The sequence below is a fragment of the Spodoptera frugiperda genome, chromosome 28, assembly GCF_023101765.2.
Source record: "Spodoptera frugiperda isolate SF20-4 chromosome 28, AGI-APGP_CSIRO_Sfru_2.0, whole genome shotgun sequence".
Taxonomy (NCBI): Eukaryota; Metazoa; Arthropoda; class Insecta; order Lepidoptera; family Noctuidae; genus Spodoptera; species Spodoptera frugiperda.
In genome coordinates this window covers 495267-517029 of record NC_064239.1, presented here as the reverse complement: position 1 = coordinate 517029, position 21763 = coordinate 495267, and the positions used below count along the sequence as shown (strand labels likewise).

Here is a 21763-nt window from a genome sequence, read left to right as displayed (position 1 = left end):
ATTAGGAAACGATTATTATTTAATAATGTATTTGGTATGATTATGTTTACGATAAAGGTATGTATATGTTTTAGTATTATTTTTGTGATTAGATTAATCAATTTCGGTTCTTAATGCTTAATAGCATAAAGTTGAAAATAAGTAATAAGCACGCCGAATATTGTAATGGAACGGTACCAAATATAAGTGCAATACAAATACAACTCTATCAATCCTTTGGGACACAAGCCAACGTGATCTTATGACATGTTTACAGGTACATTAACTGATGAGTACGATTTTATTTTTTTTATTTTCAAGAGGTTCTTAACAATATGTCTTTGATATCTCAAGGGTCCACTAAAAAAGGTAGAGAAGGTCTCAATAAAAGGGAGGCTCAACAAGAAAGAAAATCAAAGAACCAGTTGTAAGCTGACTATACTTTGTGTTATAATAATGGCGTTTCTACGTAAAGGGTGAATTGGAGATACTGACACAAATTTCATTTTTTCAGAGAAAAATCTTAAATTGATGTTTTGAGAAGAAAACGTGATAATCTTTGTGGCACAAATATTGTTTGAATAAATCGAACGTTACTTTTAATACTCTGTAGAAATTATTCAGTAGAAAATATTATTCTGTTGAATAAAAGATCGTTAGAAAAGCTTTCTACGTCCTATAATTAGAACTGTTTATTTTATGTTGTCCTTTGGAAGAGTTTTACTCAGCTCTGTCTTCGTGAAAGGCTCAGTGTAATCCTGCTTTGTATTATCTATAAACAAAAATATTTTATTGTCTATTTTATGGTATGGTAAACGAGCAGAGGTAATGATGGTAAGCAATCAGCGCCATCTATTGACAACGGCAAAACCAGAAGAGTCACAGATGCTTGTCGGCCTTTTAAAAAGGAATACGATCTTTTCTTGAAGGTTTGAAAGTCGTATCGGTTTGGAATACCACCGATGACAGCTCATTCCACAGTTTTGCTGTACGAGTTTCGTGTGAAACGCATTGATTAAAGAAAAAGATACATTTGCATTCTATATTAATATTAAAGTTGGCGTATTGATTTTAATACAAAACCATGCACAACTTGAGACACGATACAAGACAACACCGTCATACTAGACTAGTGCAGTATGATGAACGACTTGGCTTCAAGTCGACGACGCTCCAAAGCGTTGCGAGTCTGCACAGTAACCGATTTAAACTCAGTTAGGGCACTTGCTAACTAATGCGAGCTAGAACTCCACTAATTACTAACTGACTAATTAGCTCGCCGTTTAGATAGACACTGTGTCCTATAGATTGATTGGATAAGTTACCTATGTAGGTGCTTGATTGGACTGCGTTATACCTTTATGCTTTGCTCTCACATAACTTGGAATATTGTTAGTAGTTAAGAACCATTGTGTGTTCGTCGAAAAATGTCGTGGTAGCCTAGAGCGGGTTTTTCATGCATGATGTGAAATCTGGCACGAGCTATCGAAATCTGGTTATTTAGATACCACGGCTCATGGCTTTTACCTATTTCTTGAAACTATGTCTTATCAGGAAGTCTCGTATAGAGTGTGAGCTATTTTTAGTTATGAAAAAGGATAAATTCAATCATATCACCTGATTTCAATAGAAAACAAACTATTACACTTGTACGTACACCACGAAAGATGAATAACAAACAACACATAAAGATTTCACCATATTTATTTCCTGAAAATCACTGGTATATCTCAACCGGTACATTTCCATACAGTAAGTTAATTCCAAGAATTTTGTTTCTTTTGATGAGATAATTCAATGTTAACACCAAATATATTATGTACATACCAAATTAGAATATTCACAGTTCTGTAATTATTTAATAAGGAATCATACTCGAATGTTTATTCTCTTGGAAAGTATGAAGACGCCTCCGCTGGTAATATGAAAATTTCCCTTAAAAATAATATTGTAATTAACATTAATTACTTATGAGGCTGTGGATCAGTCCTACTTGCTGGAATATTCCATAGGGTAATCTATCAACTGTTAATTTGATAATTTGCTAAAAGAAACAAGAAGAAAAATTTTCTTGCTTTCTACAAAAATTGTCTTATACTAATATTTTTTTACTTGATTACTTTTTATTAAATAAGGTATTTCTAGTTTATTTGTAACCTAAATTGCAAAGACGCTTCATTCATTGCAAGTCCATCTATCTTTGATTTCAAGCATTTGATACTGAATAATATATTAACCAAACTAAAGTTTTAAAACTCACCATCCGAAACTTAAACCGCGATTCAAAAACCGCAGCACTTTAAATCCGTCAGCTTTAACTTTGCTCCGCCATAAATTAACAAAAATGTCAATGCATACGCTTACCTAGTTAAAATCTCGGACAGGGAAATGTGGACGAGAAAAATTGCCGGACACTTCGCTAAATCGTAAACATACCCTTTAAATCCCGACTGCTACCATAAACTCGGGCAACGTAGCGTTTTCCAAACGAGTGTCCACTTCTCTTTCAGACTTCACGGATAAAAAGGGATAGAGATATAAAGGAGGAGCTGAGTGGATTTCGGGCCAAACTCACATGGAGAAGTCAGTTTGTTTTGCGGTAGCTGGTAGCTTAGTGGTCGCAATCCGCTCGATAACGAAGCTTTGGACGCTTGAGACTCGGTCATTTTTCACCACTGCCCCACAATTACTCCGTCAAACAAGTTCGCTAAATGCCTTAAAGAACCTAAAAAATCGAGACTTGAAAATTACTTTTCTAGATTTATTTCAGACATTATGGATCTTGATGGACTAAGTTTAATAGTTTGGAGACAGTAAAAGAGAAATGGTACAGGGTGCTTTTTGTGGATTTGAAATTTTAACTTTTAAAAGTGTTTTTATTCACTCCCAAGGTTATAACGAATGCTTGTGTTCACCACTGATGTAATAAAGGCTGGGGTTTGAGCCTCGGCACTCGATCTCTTGACCCTGCCTCCGTCTAGAAGGTCACGGGTGCCGCTGGCTATTAGCTCCCCTTATCACATGCATAATTCACATTGTGCTGAAGTTAATATAACTTTTGACAAAGCGATGAATACTTTGAAAGGCGTTATTACTTCGCGCAGGTAATTTCTATGCACATATTAAACTTTGATAGGGTTCTTGGCAAACATCGAATATTATATTTTCTGTTTTAATATCTTTATGAATAATGATTATGTATTCATGTAGTGTTTACATATTTAATTGGGTCTGTAAATTGACTCATTAACCTCTGCTTGAAAGACAATTAATTATAAAGTAATAATTTTAATAAAGAAATAATAAAATAAGTGGTTTTTTTATTTAAAAAAATGTTTTCTAGACCCAGGGGACAAATAATAAAATTAACAGACATTATTAATAATACACTTCTCATGTAATATTGATTATAAAAAGTGTAATAAAAATACTAAATTTAAAGTTATTTTGTATTATTTCAGAGGTGGAATCCCATATCTTTTCCAACAGCCATTCAAAGGTAATGAGAATTTAACCAATTATTTTATGTATGAAATTGTATGCACGGGAATGAAATATCACTATAAAGTGATCTACATTGTCGACAGTATAATAATATTGTATGCAGATTTATATTTCCTGTTATATACAGTCTACCATTTCCATCAAATTATTTATTTACCTCCCGAAAAGTATACAAGATTGATATTTTTGGTTAAAAATACAATATAATAATTCATTCATACAATAAAAATAACACCAAGACAATACATTGATTAAAATAAATGAACAATAAATAAAGAAATAAAACATCGACATCAGATATTAATAAGTTTATTTAAGAGTAATAAGGTTATAAATTAATTTCATATCTTGCTCGCTGTTCTTAATAAGAGAAATAAAACGAAACATAAAATTGTTCACTTCAGTAATAATTCGAGTTACTCAGGGAACGATTGTTGAAGAAATAATAACAATTGATATAATTACAGTAAAGATAAAGGTGGAATAAACGAACAACTAGTATTTTTAGACTAAATCCCAATTACCTCCCAATTTTCCTCATAACCCTCAAATTCCTAACCCCCAAGAGGCCGGCAACGCACTTTTAACGCCTCTAGTGTTTCGGATGTCCATGGACGGTGGCCATTGCTTACCATCAGGTGATCCGTTTGCTCGTTTACCGGCGTATACCATAAAAAATCAAGACTGACAAGACAACACCTGTACTTTACTGAGGATAATGACTTTTTTAAGTTATTATACTTTTAATGGTTAGAATTGTTCGTACCATTCTTCTCGATAATTTGGTTCTTCAACCATCTTCTTCTTGAGTCGTGTAGTGTGAATGCTGAGGGTCATAACCACCTCTATGAAGCAGCCGACCACACTCAGGATTCTTCAATATGATTAAAGCAAAAAGGAATAGTATACGGATTGCCAAATAAGGCTAATTTAATTTCAAATTGTTCCTGTAATTTAACACTTAAAACACGAAAGCGTCGCATCCAATCCAGAAATGAAGCCCTAGTTCATGTACTAAGCAGTCCACATTTACTACTCTACCAACGAGGTCAGTTTTACTGAACTAAATTCAGAATCATCTAAACTAAAATAAAAACTTTATCTTTTCCAACCAACATAAAACGTTCGAAACATTTCCACTTCGCTGTACGTTCTTTGAGAATTCTTTGTATTATAATAATTGGCTGAGATCTGCATTCTGTAGACCAGACACGTCTGTACCTGATTGTGCATTTATAATAAAGCATGGATCGAAGTCGAGCAGACGAGGATGCAGGATTTTACGACAAAGGAATAAAAGTGCTGTGACTTAGAGATAGAGCTCAGACTTCTTAAATAACGTATCTTGACGATGTTAGCTTGTAGTCTTTCCTTAAAAGAATTACGAGTGTCCGTTCTCATTTACATAAATAAAAATAACAAAATCTTGCAAAACTTGCTGTCATTGGTAGCTGCGCTTTACCTTCAAGACCCTTGGCTCAGCCACATAATGCCAAGCTAAGTAGGTTTACTAGACGATTAATAGGATGTCTAAATTACTACGGAATTACACTGTACTGTACAGGAGAAAATTCCTATACGGAGCAAAGATTTTATACAAAAAAAATAGAAAATGTAAAGCGAAGTTGTCAACAACAACAATAAAACAAAGAACAAAGGTGCAACTACGATATTTGTTCCGCCATTGTTCGACATCATTTCTAACTACAATAACTCATTTTCAGTTCACTCATACTAACTAATTACGACTGCAAACAGCCTAGCAACTGTAAAAGCAAACTTCCCGAGGATTTTTCCACGAGGACTGTAGGCAAGGAGCAAGTTTAAACAAGTTCCCCCTGTTATATTAACTACTTCTACTAATAATAAAGAAAGAACTCGCATTAGAGCGTTTAGTGCAAAAAATCTGCATGATTTAGTGCTTCAATTAAAGTTGACCAAGTTTTTATTGAGGAGCGAAGATTGGTGGCTCCGAGCGCAGGGCTTTCAGCACCTACAGCCTTTTTAAAAATTTTAATCGAATTTTTTGTTAAGTGTTTGACGCCTGCAGCTTTTTTTATTTAACTTTCTCCAATACTTCAACTGCAAAATTATTAAATGAATTTGTTTTGACAGGTTATTTGTAGAGTTGAGTGCAGTTAATAATTTTTTTGACTTCAATCACTTAATTTTCGTTTATTTGGAAAATGAATCTAGAATCTGAGTAAGCGTCTGAGTGTTTGTCTAACACCAAATGATAGGAAAGACGAACGTTTTGGATAAACATCTAAATCCATTTCGTCAGAGAGTAAAGTAATAAAATTGTTTTTCCTTCGAAGATTTATGCATTAGACATGGCCGTAGTTTCCCAATGTTTTATTACAAGAACATAACAAATGCCAAGTTTTATCATCTGTTACGTTTATGTCCCTCTGGATCACGGAGCGCAAATTATTTCTCGTATTGGTTTACATTGTTTTAACTCACATTACATCAGACCTGTTTTTCCCAAAAAAAAATAGGCAATCCAAAAAGTTCTTTTTGTATTATCCACAGTACTTATATCTACCTAGAGTAGAGTTATAAAAGGCAAACAGCTCAAGCTCATACCTTATTTCTGGTCTACACTTCCCTCATTCCTCTAAAATGATAAAAACATATTTTAGTAAGTTCCTATTATTTATTTCAACACAACAAAGTATAACAAAGTAAAATATCCCAAAGAAAATCCTTCCATGAAAGAACCTGCCTCCAGCACTTAAAAGCCTAAGCCTTCTGATAGACAGAGCCCCAGTAACAGGGACCTGTTGGCACCTCTCAGCTACAATATCCTGAAACTTTAGAATTCTCTGGTTTTGTTTTAAAGTGCCATTCACCGCAGCGCCGAGGTATAATTACTGCGCGTCTGCCGCCTCCCGTCTACACGACAAGTAAACAAACTCTTCCGTGGTCTAATATTGGTCGTACCTTCTCGCTGATTGCTTTGAATAATGTAACTTTATACCTGTTACATGGTATCAAAAATAAAGCTGGTTCACGTTTTGTCTTTTCAAGAGTGCATTTGATACTTCAGCAATGTCTGTGAACAAAATAATACAAGATGGATTAGTAAAAATAATAATTTTGTAATTGTTAAGCTAAACTTTATTAAAAAAACCGTTGCGTCGTTATAGGATTTTCTCCTGTGTTATGTTTACAAACATACAAGTTCACATACACATAACACCTAGACATGAAACAACAATTTATGGATGACACAAAATGTTGCGGGTTCATTATGCGGAAATCGAACCCGCTATACGTTACGAGGCAGCCATTGCCCAATTGTACCAAACTCGAAGTCTACCCAAGTTAATATTATACCTGTAACTTAAATTACATAATAATATATCTTTACGGGCTCTTAATCCAATTTTACAGTAAAATAAAACAATTTCTAAGCCCTTCAAACCTACGTATTTATTTCACAACCTACCCGTAAATAAAAACTCTGCTTCATCTAATGATATCCGTGACATTCGTGACCACAAAACCTTCGATTTATTTAACTCGGTTCATCCCTTAGCAACTAAATCCTATCGATTAGTAGTCCTTTAATTCGGTGCCACGACCCCACTGGTACTGCAAAGGGCTCGTATCGACTAAACAATGATTCTTAATTTATTTCCTGAACTTTAACTATGTCAATGATGTGCACAAATTGGTAAGGAATCAGGAATCCCATTAATTTCAGGATGCTATTTTCAGGAAACAAACGATTATTTTTATAGTTTGATAGCCATCATGACTAATTAGTCAATTGCTAATTGGTAGAAATCGACAACAGAAGGTGGGGACGGTAATATTAGTGATATTTGGTAAAAGGTGATGATATCTTATGGTTTTATTCATAAAGCATATGCTTATTTATATCATAGGTACATAGTAGCTTGCATATCATTATCATGATAAACAAATGAACGAATCTAGTTAGTTAGTAACTTTAAAATTTTCCCAATAAATCAGTGGAAACGTTCACTCTTGCATGACGGTCATTCCAATTCGAAGTAACACACTCTACAACTATGCTGGAACAAGTTCAGTTCCAGTTTCGAACTATTAATTACAAGTTGGAAGTCGCTGTCGTGCGATTGGAGGCACGTCACTAGTTCGCACTAGTTAGTTCCCAGTTCGGTAACATTAGCGATTTGCTTACTCGTTCCCTTATTGGCCTGGTATTGGTTACCGTGACGTCACGGAACTAGTAACGGTATGACGTCATAGTTGTGTAGAACAACGTGTCTTGTCAATGCTGTCGTGTGCTCTCGTTAGTTATTGTTGCTGGTCTGGATGCAATCAAATTTGGTTATTTGAAGCTTGTGTTTTTGTAGTTAAGGTGTATTTTAGCCTGATATGTTTTGTTTTTATAGTCTAAATTGTCAATTGTTGACGAATAACACAAAATAGCATTTGTGTCATTGTACCTCTCTGTTTTTATTCTTATCTCAAAAAAAGACAATGTTTTTTATGGAAATACTAAGCATAAACAATAACAAACATAATTAGCACTATTTAAAATCTCTTTACACAAAACAAAGCCTAATTAATCACAGAATCAAATACGATTTTTCCACAAATTACTGTTTTTCCTCATAAAATAATCAATTACTAACAATCGTTTAATCATCAACGTATTTTGGTTGTTATAATTATTTTTCCCTAATTAATAAACCAGCGTGGCGTGTTGGTCAGTTCCATCCATCTTGCATCCATCAACCCTCACCTGGTGGCCGGCGGGCTTTAATGACCAACCCCGTAAATTATGTAATTAGTCACTTTAGCTCTACACTAGTGCTTTCGGGTATAAGGGACTAAAAATGTTTTAATGAAATTTTTGAACACGTTTAGTATAATCTTTATATATATAATTCTTCTGTACGTGTGTATGTCACTGAACTCCTCTTAAACGACTAGACGGATTTTAATGAAACTTTTTGTGTGTGTTCAAGAGGATCTGAGAATGGTTTAGATTCACAATTTTGTCCGCTGGACAATGTTTTTTTAATTAATTCCTTAATTTATTAGTAGTTGTTGATTTTGGAATGTTTTACATCGGATCCGACGGACGGCGCTACCATCGCAGTGTCAAATATTAATGACGTTAGATATTGTCATAACATTTGAATAATAATTTTCATCAATATGGTCCAGAATGTTTTAGCTTATTAAAAAAAAGTTTAAAATTTTCAAATTAAAGACGTGTAGACAGGACAACGTCTGTCGGGTCCGCTAGTATTCTAATACAATATTATCTTATCACCAATATCGGGATGATATCCAATTTTAAATACATACTTTCTAAGTAAAAAACAATACCAACAGTTGAGGATTTTTCCGGACAACGTATAAGGTTACCGGGGCTCCGGCTCAAAGCAAGAGAAGGAACGGGGTGGTTTTTAGTCAGTAAGAGTCTGACACCCCCTGCCTCACCCAAGGCGGGAGAAGTCATTGGATGATTTTCACCCTCAAAAAAAAAACAGTTAAGAATTTTGCTGCCCGTCTCTCTGTGGTGGTACATTATTTAAAAAAAAACTTTTAGTTTAAAACTATTACCTATTCCAAGTAAAAATAGGCTCAATAAAAATATCTTTTAGTTTGTCTAAAAGCAAAATTTGTGATCAGTAGATAAACTGTGGCCCACGTAAGTCGTCGCTTACTCAAGCGAGATATAACGAGCCTCGTTAGTCAAATCTGTCACATAGGTTTGTTAGCTACCGGTACACATGAAGCTATACACAACCAGTATAAACTGACCGTCAAATATGTGGAAAGATCATACAAAGCGGGACCTTGATAAACTGGTTTTAATAGCTCGATGAGTAATCGTATGTGCGTCTACACGTGGAGACCAATGTTTGAAAATATTTCCAAATATAACATTTAAGTTTACTTTTATGTTTTTATTTCGGAAATTTGGTTTTGCAAGCCAATTTCGTTTAACTTTTTGACCACAAAGAGAGAAATGTCAAATATCTTTAATGGAAAGACAGAACGACCGACAATAAAATAATAGATTTATAGATATTTTAAATCGTTTATAGTAAAAACAAAAATATAAAAAAAATAAACAAAAGATCTCTCATGTCCAGCATTCATTTTTGGAACTATTAAACAACTAGACAGATACAAAACACAATATTTCCAGTGTGATCTAGATTCTAGAAGAAAATTTAATTAAAATCATATTAGAGCTGGATGCTTGCTAAGTAGGCCTCGGCTCTCGACTCCGAAAAGCACAAAGACAGCATCTCCATATTTAATAATCACACAACACGATCCGCTTCCCTGATTACGCCACCCAGTTGCTCATCTTCATATAATGTACTATTATACACAGCTTAGCCTAAATTTAAACTCCAACGACCTAGCTTAGACACTAAAACACTTGTAAAATGTACCTTATCATCTACATAGTAAGTTGAATTTTGATTAAATACGTGTAACAATACCTAAATCCGTATTTTATAGTGTGTAATCGCGTAGAGACGTGTGACACGTCTAAGCGATGTTTTGCGCGTAATCTCGACTTGATATTTCTTGGTATAGTAAGTAGGACGTGTTCCATAACCCGGCAGGTTCGGCCGGGACACGTCACCCATGTTGTCTTGTATCCAAGATAGTTATCGATGTAAGTTATTCGCTTTGTACTATATTTATTGTCTATCATAATTTGTAATTACTTGATTACACTAATGTATTATATCATTTTAGAGTTGTTTTAGACTGCCTCGTTGGCCGAGTAGTCACAAGCGCGACTGCCAGGCAAGGGTCTCGGTTTCCATTCGAAAATAATTAATAAGGACTGAGTTAAGTAACCATATATGCCATAATGTGGACCACAGCCTTTCGTTTCAGGAATAAAAGGTGTGTCGAAACGACGCTTTAGAGTTAATTTGATTTGGAGAATCTTAAGGTTGAGAATCGAAGCAAAAAAAGGTTTAATTTATCTCAACACTCGTAGTACGTATTATTCAAAACTTATTTAAGTGGTTATATCTCTGGTTCAGCCAAGATATTGCCATAATGTTGTCACATTACATAATGTGACTGGCAGGTTCAATATGAAACTGAATTTGGCTTGTACTCAAGAACAATTCAATTGACGGAAATACATTTATTACCAGGCAATAAAAAAGTGACTGCCTCGTTGGTCGAGTGGTCGCAAAACTGCCAGGCAAGGGGTCTCGAGTTCGTTTCTCGGAGTCGGGCGAAGTATTATAGGGCTTTTTACGGTATTTCAAAAATTTATCAGTAGTAGCACGGAGACTGGAAATGTGCCCGGTATGTGGCAATAGGCTCACCACATATTATATGGGACTCACAACATATATTGTGAAAAGTGGGTGTCCATTATACAGTGGCATTAAGTGCCTTAATGTGCACCTCTGCCTACCACTTCTGGGATAAAAGGCTTCACGATTGTTTTTAACAAAAGAAAATCGACAAACAAGTAGATTCCTAGTAGAAAAAAAAACAAATAAGAATATACAAAAGAATAAATAAACAAAATCTCAAGAAAAACAATAAAAGTAATCGCTGAAAGAGGACAAATAGAGAGTTCTCAGTACTGTAGGTAAAAGCCCAGCAATTTCCAGTAAAGAGTACATTTATTTAGGAACAATCTCATTTACTTAGCTGGGGCTCACGTTAAGTAGAGCACGCGGCTGATTAATCGGTCGGTCCACACGACCCACGGCTGCAGTTTGGGGTTGAAAGATTTAAATGTGCATTCATATTGTAGAGGAATGCACGAGAGTAAAATATATTGTCCTGTTTGAATTTGTTCGTAATGCCATTAATTTTATGTAAAAGCAAGAAAGACATACTTTTTTGTAAAACCCATCTTTGAGTTGCTACACTCAAAGAGGGCTAAAATGGTGTACTTAGCTATTAAGCGTAGATTACGATCAAACAAACACATAAGTTTGTAGTTTTTAAGTCCAAGTATCCTCATGAGGGTGACATTATCAATTGTGATAAAACCCTCCATAATTAAAACAAAGAAAAAAACAAGTAGCATGTATGATGGTGATATTTTTAGAGCTTTGGACTACTTAATGGGTAATTTGGTACCAGGGCTCTGCTTCGAAAAGCAGGAGTAGGAACGGTGGTTTTTAGTCAGTAAAAGTCTGACAATCCTTCTCGCCTCACCCAAGACAGGATAAGGATGATTGGATGATTTACCACTCAAAAAAAAAAGTATGATCTTTTTAAACAGTCTAAATAATGGAATAATTTAGGAGTGACGTTCATGTATTATTTATTCTATTTACTGTCGTATTTTTGTTTCCTTATCGCAAAAGAAATAATAAGACAAATGGTTGTCCATTTCTCAGTCTATTATGGGTTTGACATTTTTCCTCCATGACGATGTACCTCTAGCTAATCGCTCGAGGAAATACACACGTGATAGTATATTTTATATGTATCTTGTTGTCATTATCATTATCAGTAGCCCGTGAGAGCCTACTACTCCAGTAGTAGGCTATGTACCTGTAGCCTACCTCTTTTGTAAAGGATGGACCTCCATAACCCCGTTTACAAAAGAGGTGTTTACTATAACCTCCACGTCTGGCAGGACTGGAGATCACAGAAAGAATCAGGGCTAATTAAAGATGGTTGCTTCACGTTCTCTGTTAAATTAACGTATTATTTATTTTCAGTCACAGTCGTCCCACTACAGAGTAAGGGCCTCTCTACCCTCCTTGCACTCGTCTCTTCGTAGAGTTTTCTGAGGCCAATACATTTTATACGCATCTACATACCATAGGTCTGTTGTGATGTCTAGTGACGTTTATCATTGTTAAATACATAATTTAATTCCTTAGTCGACTCTAACAACATCCATGAGAAGATAGGGGTGGTCACAAAATGTTTTTTACTCTACTGACACACATATTACACAGCACACCTAACTCCATTGACGGACAGACTGACAGACTATTAATATTATACTTATTTATATGTTGACATTTCAAAAGTACCTATTTATGGTTTAATTGGAATAAATGTTTTGACAAACACATCCTTTTCATATTTTCTTTCTCCCTGTTTCTTTTCTTCGTCAAATTCACCTGTACTTTGTGAAAGGACTTTTAAAAGTCGATGTATCGATGGCTTAAAAAACGTTGGAGCTAGGGTTGTGCGCTACAAAGCAGGGTGGCGTGTCGAACGCGTCGTGTCAAGCGGTTGGCTGTCCGCCAACCGACGGCGGCAGGCGTTCAATAATTCGCCAGTGCCAACCTTGAGTGAGCATAGTGCAGTATCAGGATCGCAGGGATTGCTTTTTAAATACCTTTTTTTTGTTTTATAGCAAAGGTTCAGAAAGGTTGACATACATGAGCATAAGTACCAATTTAGTGTTTTCGTGTGTCATGCCTTTACTTAAAAAGGGTATGAAAAATAAATAATATATTCCAGTTATTAAAAAAGTATATAAAGGTAAAGTTTCCCTTTTAAAACACAACACTACCATCCATCATTCTCAGCTCTAAGTGTAATGTACACGTTTCATGAAAATGTAACACTCTTTCACGGTGAACCTAAAAAAGTAGCGTTAGACACACACTACAATATTTTTATCGAAATATCAATCTTAAGAACTCAATTTAGGAAAAGAAGCTTACGTCAGGAACCTACTTATTAGGTAACATCTAAGCAAGTAAGCACTTCCAACGTACCTAGGAAAAATAACTAAATTTTTCCTTTTATTAATGTAAAAGGTATTTTTTTTAAATAAAAAATCTGATCGGTGGAAGGTGAAATATTTTAACAGTTCTAATTTATACATGTTCAGCAGGGACTTCCTGTAGGTCGTGATATGATCATAATGGTAAGTCATTGGGGACATATGTTGTAATGGAAATCTTTTTATATGACGAGTGATGGTGGATGAATATATAAAGGTGTATACAATTTCAGCTTAATTAGTTAAAGATATAAGATTCAAAATTTAGTTGCAACAATCCACTTCTCACATTATTTATTCCACTACACATGAATAAATAAATACTCATAATAAACTAAACAACTATTTATTTAAACCACTGTTCTTTTTTTAACCACATCCAACACTATCTTATTCCCCCGTGTCATGTGTCTCTGTGTGTGTATTTTCAGACACAAATAAAAATACCCTTTACATAACCAAATCCATCAAATGTTGAAGAGTAGACAAACAGAGCTTACATTCGAAATATCTCCTGAACCCTTATTTTTACTTAGAGAAACATTTCTATTTATACTGAACCACTTAAAGGGTTGGTGGTGGGTGTATCAACTATTTTAGTTATTTATATTTGTCCCAGTTGCGAAAAAGCGTATTGTTATCGTCATGAAATGATATAATGGTGTTATTTACATAATATTTCTTTAAGGTTGTACCCATATGTCCCTTGACCGACGAGCATGCATGAAAAGACTGATGACTGTTGATGAAGCGAAAGAGGTATGTGAGATTCGTAGCAATTAGCATTCCATTGTCTCTGCCTACCCCCATGGGAGACATGCGTGAGGTTATGTATAAATGTATGTACCTATTTATGTAATATTTGCATGTCCTGCTTTCTTTAATTAACATTTTGATCATACAAATCCTTTATCAACAATAAAATGACATCTACATTAAAATACACTCTGTCGCCAATTTTCCTTTTTACTAAAGATACTTTTATGTAATACGTTAAAACACTTCAATTCAAACTGCTCACATTACCTACTTTCTAAAAAGGTTAGTGCAAACTTTGTCCTGCATTGTGTCCGTATCATTTTGTTTATGCGACGGAGTTCTGTACGGGAGTGACCTTGACCTTGTTGGGAACGCGTACCAAGGGGACTAACTTTTATGAAGCGATATGTGAGAGTATTTCGAGAGGTTTTGGCTAAATAAACAACACATTTTGTTTGTGCTAACTCATCATTGCTGTTTTATTAAATGAAATTAAAGTAGTTTCACATAAAAGATGTTGTACGAGTAGGTGTAAGCTGTGTAAAAAAAATAGTCAAAACAAATTTAAATTTTAAATACCTAATTAAAATTATTGATTTGAAATAGATAATTACAGAATGCGAAGTAGTTTAATATCACTTTAACTGTATACTGAGCTTAACCTGTAAATTTATGCATATTTTTTACTAGAAATAAAGTCATCTAGCTTGAGAATCAGGAGTCCAAACATCTAGGTAGATAAGCCTAATTAAAACTTTACCTTCATAAAAAAGGATTTTAACACATAAATCATATCATCCAAGCTTGCAAACACCTAAGAAAACTACGAATTGTTCAGAAAACGTATCATACGAGCAAAACACACAAGATTATGAGTTATGACACAATCATAATCCGCAGCTCTATCTCACACTCCAAACACTATACAGAGTGCTACCAAAACTTTTCCTTCAACTTACCCACACAAAACAAAAGGCGTGAATATATTTGTGATAGCCAGCGTGCCAGTATTATTTACAATAACTCCGTGGGTGGTTGTAATGTTAGTTTGTAAGTGGCTCGTTAATATTCCTCTGTTTATTGCGGCCATGAATAAATGTATGAGTGGGGAAGTTTGCTGGCTCGCTTGTATCGATGTAATGAAAGTTATCGAAGCTACAAGAATATCTGAGATGAAGAATTTTCTAGGATCGGTACTAGGTGCTTGCTTTATGTTTTAGATGAGATGGTGTGTTAAGAAATTGTAGTTTATTGCTTTTATGAAAACGATGTAATGTTGTTTTTATTTCCTTTTCATTGTAAAATGATATATTGAAATTCTTTATTTCTACTCTTTAAACATTGCCCCACACTAGGATTTTCACCTGTGCCGTAAGTGCGTTTACATACATACAAATTCACAAACACATGACACCCAAGCCCCAAACAATAATAATTTGTGAATCACCAAAATAGTTGCGCCAATCGAACCTATTACACGTTGCGCGGCACCGTTGCGCAGCCACCAACCGTGTAGTCAGTATCTTTACTCTTAATAGTAATATTTACTTGTAACCATATTTCCATTTAGGGTTATAATCAAGCAAAACTCATGTGGTTTGTTAATTAACGTCAATATCGAGTTTAACGTCAATATCGACAATGTCGACTCTAAAATTTTCAACGCAAAAGTAAAAAATAATAGAAAAAAATATGATAGTTTTATATCATCGTAACACATAATCGAAACTTTTCCCAAAATTGTACCACTGGAAGTGAATCCACGTCACCCATGATATTTCTTCCTTCCCACAAGCCAGTGGTGTCCAAACAAATGACTTTTCCTTCCTCATGTCATCCATAAGTCGGGTCCGTGGAAGTCCATCCTCATTTTTAACCCGACCTCTTTTGAACCGAGCTCACCTCTTCATTCGTTATGCGGCCTGTGACTGACTTCACACATATTTTAAGGGTCCGCATAATGACCTCTTTTACTGCTAGCGGCTAGCTCCGTGTTATAAGTTATAAGTTCTGTGTTTATGTTTTTAGGGAAGAGATTTATTTATGTGTGCGTGGTTGTCATTATAGTTACTTTGATACGTTGTATATGTATGTATGTTAGTGACAGTTGTAGTATTACTGAGAGTTTTAAAAATGAAGACTTTTCATTTCCCAGTCCGGAAACGAACCCATGTCTCTTTGCCTAGTAATAGGGTACGAGTCATGTTTATTATACCGTCCGTCTTGCAGATTCTTTTCAAATATTAGAAACGATTTTATTATTTTCTTACGGAAACAAATACTTTCAAAAATATATTGATTTGAAAATATATTCATTCGCTAACAAGACGCGAGACTTCATAGACGTGTACTTTGCCTTTAATAATAATGTAATATCTTAATAACTTACAATAATTGTTACTATAAAATTAACTGCAGTGTCAGTTCGAAAGTAAAGTGTGTCGCGAGTGTGATTTTACAATTTATACTTACTTATATTGTGCAAGATGAACTAAATATTTCTTGGTTATAACATATATCTGTGTTAGTTATGTCTAACCAAACAGCTTCCCCTTTCGGGCGTAGCCAACTATTGCAGCGAAGTCCTCCACCGACTCCAAATCAACCAGAACCAGTTCAACCTATTGAGCAAATTCCACCTCAAGCTCCAGCCGTGTTGGCTGGTGAGTTACCCCCTGAAGTTGTTTCAACACCAGATATCCAGAAATGGATTGGGTCAATAGACGCCGTTCTCACTGAGGTCTGCACCATAGTCTCAGAAGGGAAAATGAACAACGATCAAAAGCAGCGTGTCTCCGCCCTTTGTCGCAACGTTTTAAAGGGGACAAGTCAAATGGCCGTAGAATATCAGGCTTTAAAGCAAAAAACCATCCAAGCGCACCACACAGTACTGCATCTAAAAGAACAGCTGGACCTTGCAGAATCTATTAAGGTGATCAAAAATACTATAATCGACAAATTATCGCCTTCTGACATAACCTCTTCATCTTACGCTAACATAGTAAAAAAAGTTCCGATACCCTCATCCGCCCAGCAAATCTGAGTTCTGTGGCCATCTATCCTTGCGACAAGACGAGAACAAGCGAAGACACAAAGTCACTTGTTCAGAAAATTATTTCGCCTGAAGAACTAAAGCTTCATGTCCGTGGCCTAAAAAAAGTCAGAAACGGGGGTGTACTTATTAGGACCGAGAACAAAGGAGACATTGAAAAGCTCAGGAATTCAACGAAACTGATGTCATCTGGCCTTACGGTAGAAGAAACCCCCAAGCGCCGACCTAGGATTGCTGTCGTTGGAGTTCCAGTAGCACTTACTGAAAGAGAAGTATTTGACTGCATCTATGAGCAAAACCTTTCGGAGAAATTGGCAAATAGTACTCGAGAGTCCTTTCTTGCTACTGTCAAATTGAGCCATAAGTCAGGTAAGAAAGGTCTTCCCACTTGCAATTATATATTAGAAGTTTCTGCTGCCGTCAGGAAAGTACTCATAAACCAAGGCCGGATTTTTATAAACTGGACTTCTTGCCCTGTAAGAGATTTCACAATAGTTACAAGATGCTTCAACTGCCAGCAGTTTGGCCATGCAGCCAAGTTTTGTCGTGAAACTAGTCCTACGTGCAACCACTGTGGGGAGACTGGGCATTCCCACAAGGAGTGTAACAGTAAATCTTCTCCGCCTCAATGTGCGACGTGCAAGCGCTTCAAGAAGAAATGTGACCATCAGACTGGTGACGCAGAGTGTCCGGCGCGTAAATATGCCGAGATTAATTATATCAATTCGATTGACTATGAAGGCGCCTAAGAGCGCCCCGGACAGTTTATTTAGTAGCACTTAGTTATTGTCTCGTAAGTTAAAAGTTACTCTATATTTTATTAATTTATTAATTAGTTTTTATGGCCAGTCAGCTAATCACTGATCTGGATGAATTTTCTGTGTCTGAAGCCAATACCTGTAATGTAGAAGATTGTAAACTTCTTCTTCCTTCTGGGGAAAATACGCTTACGCTACTAACTCAAAATATTCGCAGTATTAATCGCAACATGGATGGCTTTGAAGTTCTATTAGAAAGTCTTGACATTAACTGTGATGTTATTGTCCTAACAGAATGTTGGCTATCTTCTCAGACAGCCAATTTACCTTCTCTCGACGGCTACTGCACTCACAAAACAAATTCAAACATGAATCAGAATGATGGTGTAGTGGTGTACATCAAAAACAACTTAAAAGTTCTAGTGGAAGAGCCCAGAGTTCAAAATAGTAACTGTTTAGTAATTAAAATTATTCCGGATACTGTAATTATGGCCATTTATAGGCCACCGTCTCAAAACATTGACAGCTTTTTGGACTCACTTGATGTAAACTTAAAACATTTATCTGCTTTTAAGAACATTATATTAATGGGTGACATAAATATTAATATTGCTTCTGAGAGAGCAGATACACATGTACATAACTACCTAAATATTTGTTCATTTCATGGTCTTTTACCAACCCATTATTATCCCACGCACCAGTCTGGGTCATGTTTGGATCATTTCATCATAAAAACCCGACATCCGAACAAAACATTAGTCACCAATTCATCGCTTACGGACCATCAAGCTATTTTGCTAACAATACAAAAATCCTCACCTAGAAAAAACTGCATGCGTAGCTTTTTAAAAATTGATATGACTAATCTTGCACGTGCCATTCGCGACATCGACTTTGACCCTGTTTACGATACTAATGACGCAAATATTTCATTACAGTATTTTATAAATGCGCTACAACATGCGATAAACAAAAATACAATTACCAAAATAACGTCTAGAAGGTATAAATCGATCAAACCGTGGATCACTCCAGGTCTCGTTCGTTGTATACGGCATAGGGACAAACTACACCAAAAGTCAAAACTTGCACCTGATAATGAAATACTTTCTATTTCATATAAAAGGTATAGAAACTTTTGTAACAACCTTTTAAAAAAAGTTAAATATCAACACGAGAAGAATGAGTTACAGAAGGCAGGAAAAAACAGTAAACTCGTTTGGAAATTTATTAAAACAAATACTTTTCGATCGAAAAATCCTGAACCCCCACTCGAATTACTGTCTTCAGAAATAAACCCATTAGTAGCCGCAAATAAAGTAAATAGTTTTTTTGCTAACATTGGCAAAACCTTAGCTGAAAAATCCTTGAACCATAGTACTTATCCCCACCAACCATTGTCGGCTGTAAATACCCCTACGAAAACATCAAAATCTTTTGTTTTATTAAACACTGACGTCAATGAAATTTTAAGGATAATTACAGGGTTAAAGGACGATTGCGCTGTTGGGTGGGATGGCATTCCTAATAACATACTGAAAAGGTTTAAACACCTTCTTGCTCCTCCATTGACCCATATTTTTCAGTCATGTTTGTCTAAAGGAATCTTTCCCAAACCGCTTAAAAAAGCAGTAGTTACGCCAGTTTTCAAAGCGGGAGATAAAAACTGTGTTAACAACTATAGACCCATTTCAGTATTAACAGGTCTCTCAAAAATTTTAGAAAAAATTATAAATAGTAGATTAATAGATTATCTTGAAATTAACAATTTGCTTTCAAATAACCAATTTGGGTTTAGACCAAAAAGATCGACTAACCAAGCAGTTCACAGACTGTCCGAATACATTAGTACTAACCTTGACAAGGGTATGCATACCATTGGGATTTTCCTGGACCTCGCTAAAGCTTTTGACACAATTTCTTGTTCTATGTTACTACACAAGCTTGAAAAACTTGGAATAAGAGGCGAACAACTTCAGTTGTTCACCGATTATCTTAGAGATCGTCAACAATGCGTTAAAATAGGTCAGTACACAAGTTCTGAGATGGAAAATAGTGGTTTCGGAATACCTCAAGGAAGTATTTTGGGACCTACATTGTTTTTAATTTACATTAATGATTTATGTAGTTTGGTCCTTCGTAATGGGCTAATATTATCATATGCGGATGACACAGCCCTATTGTTTTCCGCTGAATCTCAAAGTGAAACATATGAATATGCCCAAAACGGTTTTAATGTTGTGTCAAATTGGCTTCATCAAAATCTTCTAACATTAAATATAGATAAAACTAAATATATTTCATTCTCAATTAGAAACATTAATCCACCGCTTACTAACCTAGATATATTTGCACATAATTGCAATTCTGCTAATATTGCTTGTACTTGTCCCACTTTAGTTAAAGCTGACCACATAAAATATCTAGGTGTTACGATTGACACGAATCTAAATTTCCGTAAACACATCGAGTTACTATGCAAAAGAGTGCGTAAATTAATGTACATTTTTAAGAACCTACGCCACATAGCCGACTATAAGTTAATTAAACAGGTTTATTTGGCTCTGTGTCAGTCTGTTCTCACCTATTGTATTACATCATGGGGTGGAACTGCAAAGTCTATCTTGCTTCCTCTGGAACGCGCTCAAAGAGCAATTCTAAAGGTTGCTACCTTCCGCCCTTTTAGGTTTCCCACACACCAACTATACACTGCATGTAAAATACTAACAGTGCGCCAACTATTTATATTGCAAACCATACTTTATCAGCACTCTGAGCTTCCTTTCGACCCAGTATCCCAAACCAGGAGGAGGAAAGATTTGGTTTGCTTTGAACCACAGACAAGACATGCATTTGCACATAGATTTTACGTATTTTTAGGACCATTTTTGTACAACAAGGTCAACAAGATACTAAATATATATAGTGTAAATTATTATAAATGTAGTACATTGTTATCAGAGTATCTACTAAATCTTGATTACGCAGACACAGAAAAACTATTGGAAGTTTTAGTATGAATGTAAGATTAGTTTGTAAGTTGTTATTCTATTTCTGTACACATGCACCTAAATTGATAGTCTTGTAAGTGATGACCCGAAACACAGGTTTTTATAAACCTAGCTCGGGCAAGTCGCTAATTATACATAAGTCTAGGTTAAAAAGTAAATTTTCCTATAGTTCCTAAATATTGGTAAGTTACTTATTAAGTTATTCCTAGTGCACTAGCATAATTATTGATTAATACTTATTTGTGGCTGTTTCATGTAAATTATTTTGTGAAATAATGAAATAAAGGATTATTTATTTATTTATTTATTTATAGAAATATCGCGTGATGTCACTTCTAGATAAGCTTAATACGTGAACATGACGTATTTGCTTCCACTCCTAAACTTTGATTCGTCTTACGTAAGTATTGTTAACTCACATGACAAAATAAAAAATACGTGTCTAATATCTTTTCATTACCTAACTGACGGACTAAATAGATTTTTAATTTTCATACCCCATCATCATCCTTATTATGCTCGTATAGATCTGACAATAGCCACTACGGCCTGTAATCAATTCGTAACCTCAGTACAATATACAGATGTCTAGAGTAGACCACAATCCATATAAATTTACCAGTCCAGTGCATAACAGATGCTATCACATCAAGCCACCCACACTGTCCAATCTCTTCATTAAACTTTCTACTTTATCACAAAAGCATAAAGCTGAAAACGTTTTAAAGAAGTTAGAAGCTTAGTGTACGTTGATGTGCTGGCCATGTATGCTCGAATTACAACTAGTAGGTTGCACTAAACTAAAGTGTAATGAACACGGTAAGGCCAGTGTTACACGTTGCCAAGAATGCCGCAGTGTAAGCCTACTTAATGTATTCGTGAGCGATTCATCCCGGTCGTGTGAACATGCCTTGCTCGTTACATGTACGGACATTCTAATTTATAGACTCAATGAAATTTTACTTGGAATTACATGGGTAGTTTTAGCTGG

General features: G+C 35.2%; 1 pseudogene; it reads left to right on the top strand.

The window, feature by feature from the left end:
* The first annotated feature begins 16261 nt into the window (after positions 1 to 16261).
* LOC126912654 (uncharacterized) lies at positions 16262 to 21075 on the top strand (annotated as a pseudogene).
* Positions 21076 to 21763: the final 688 nt, after the last annotated feature.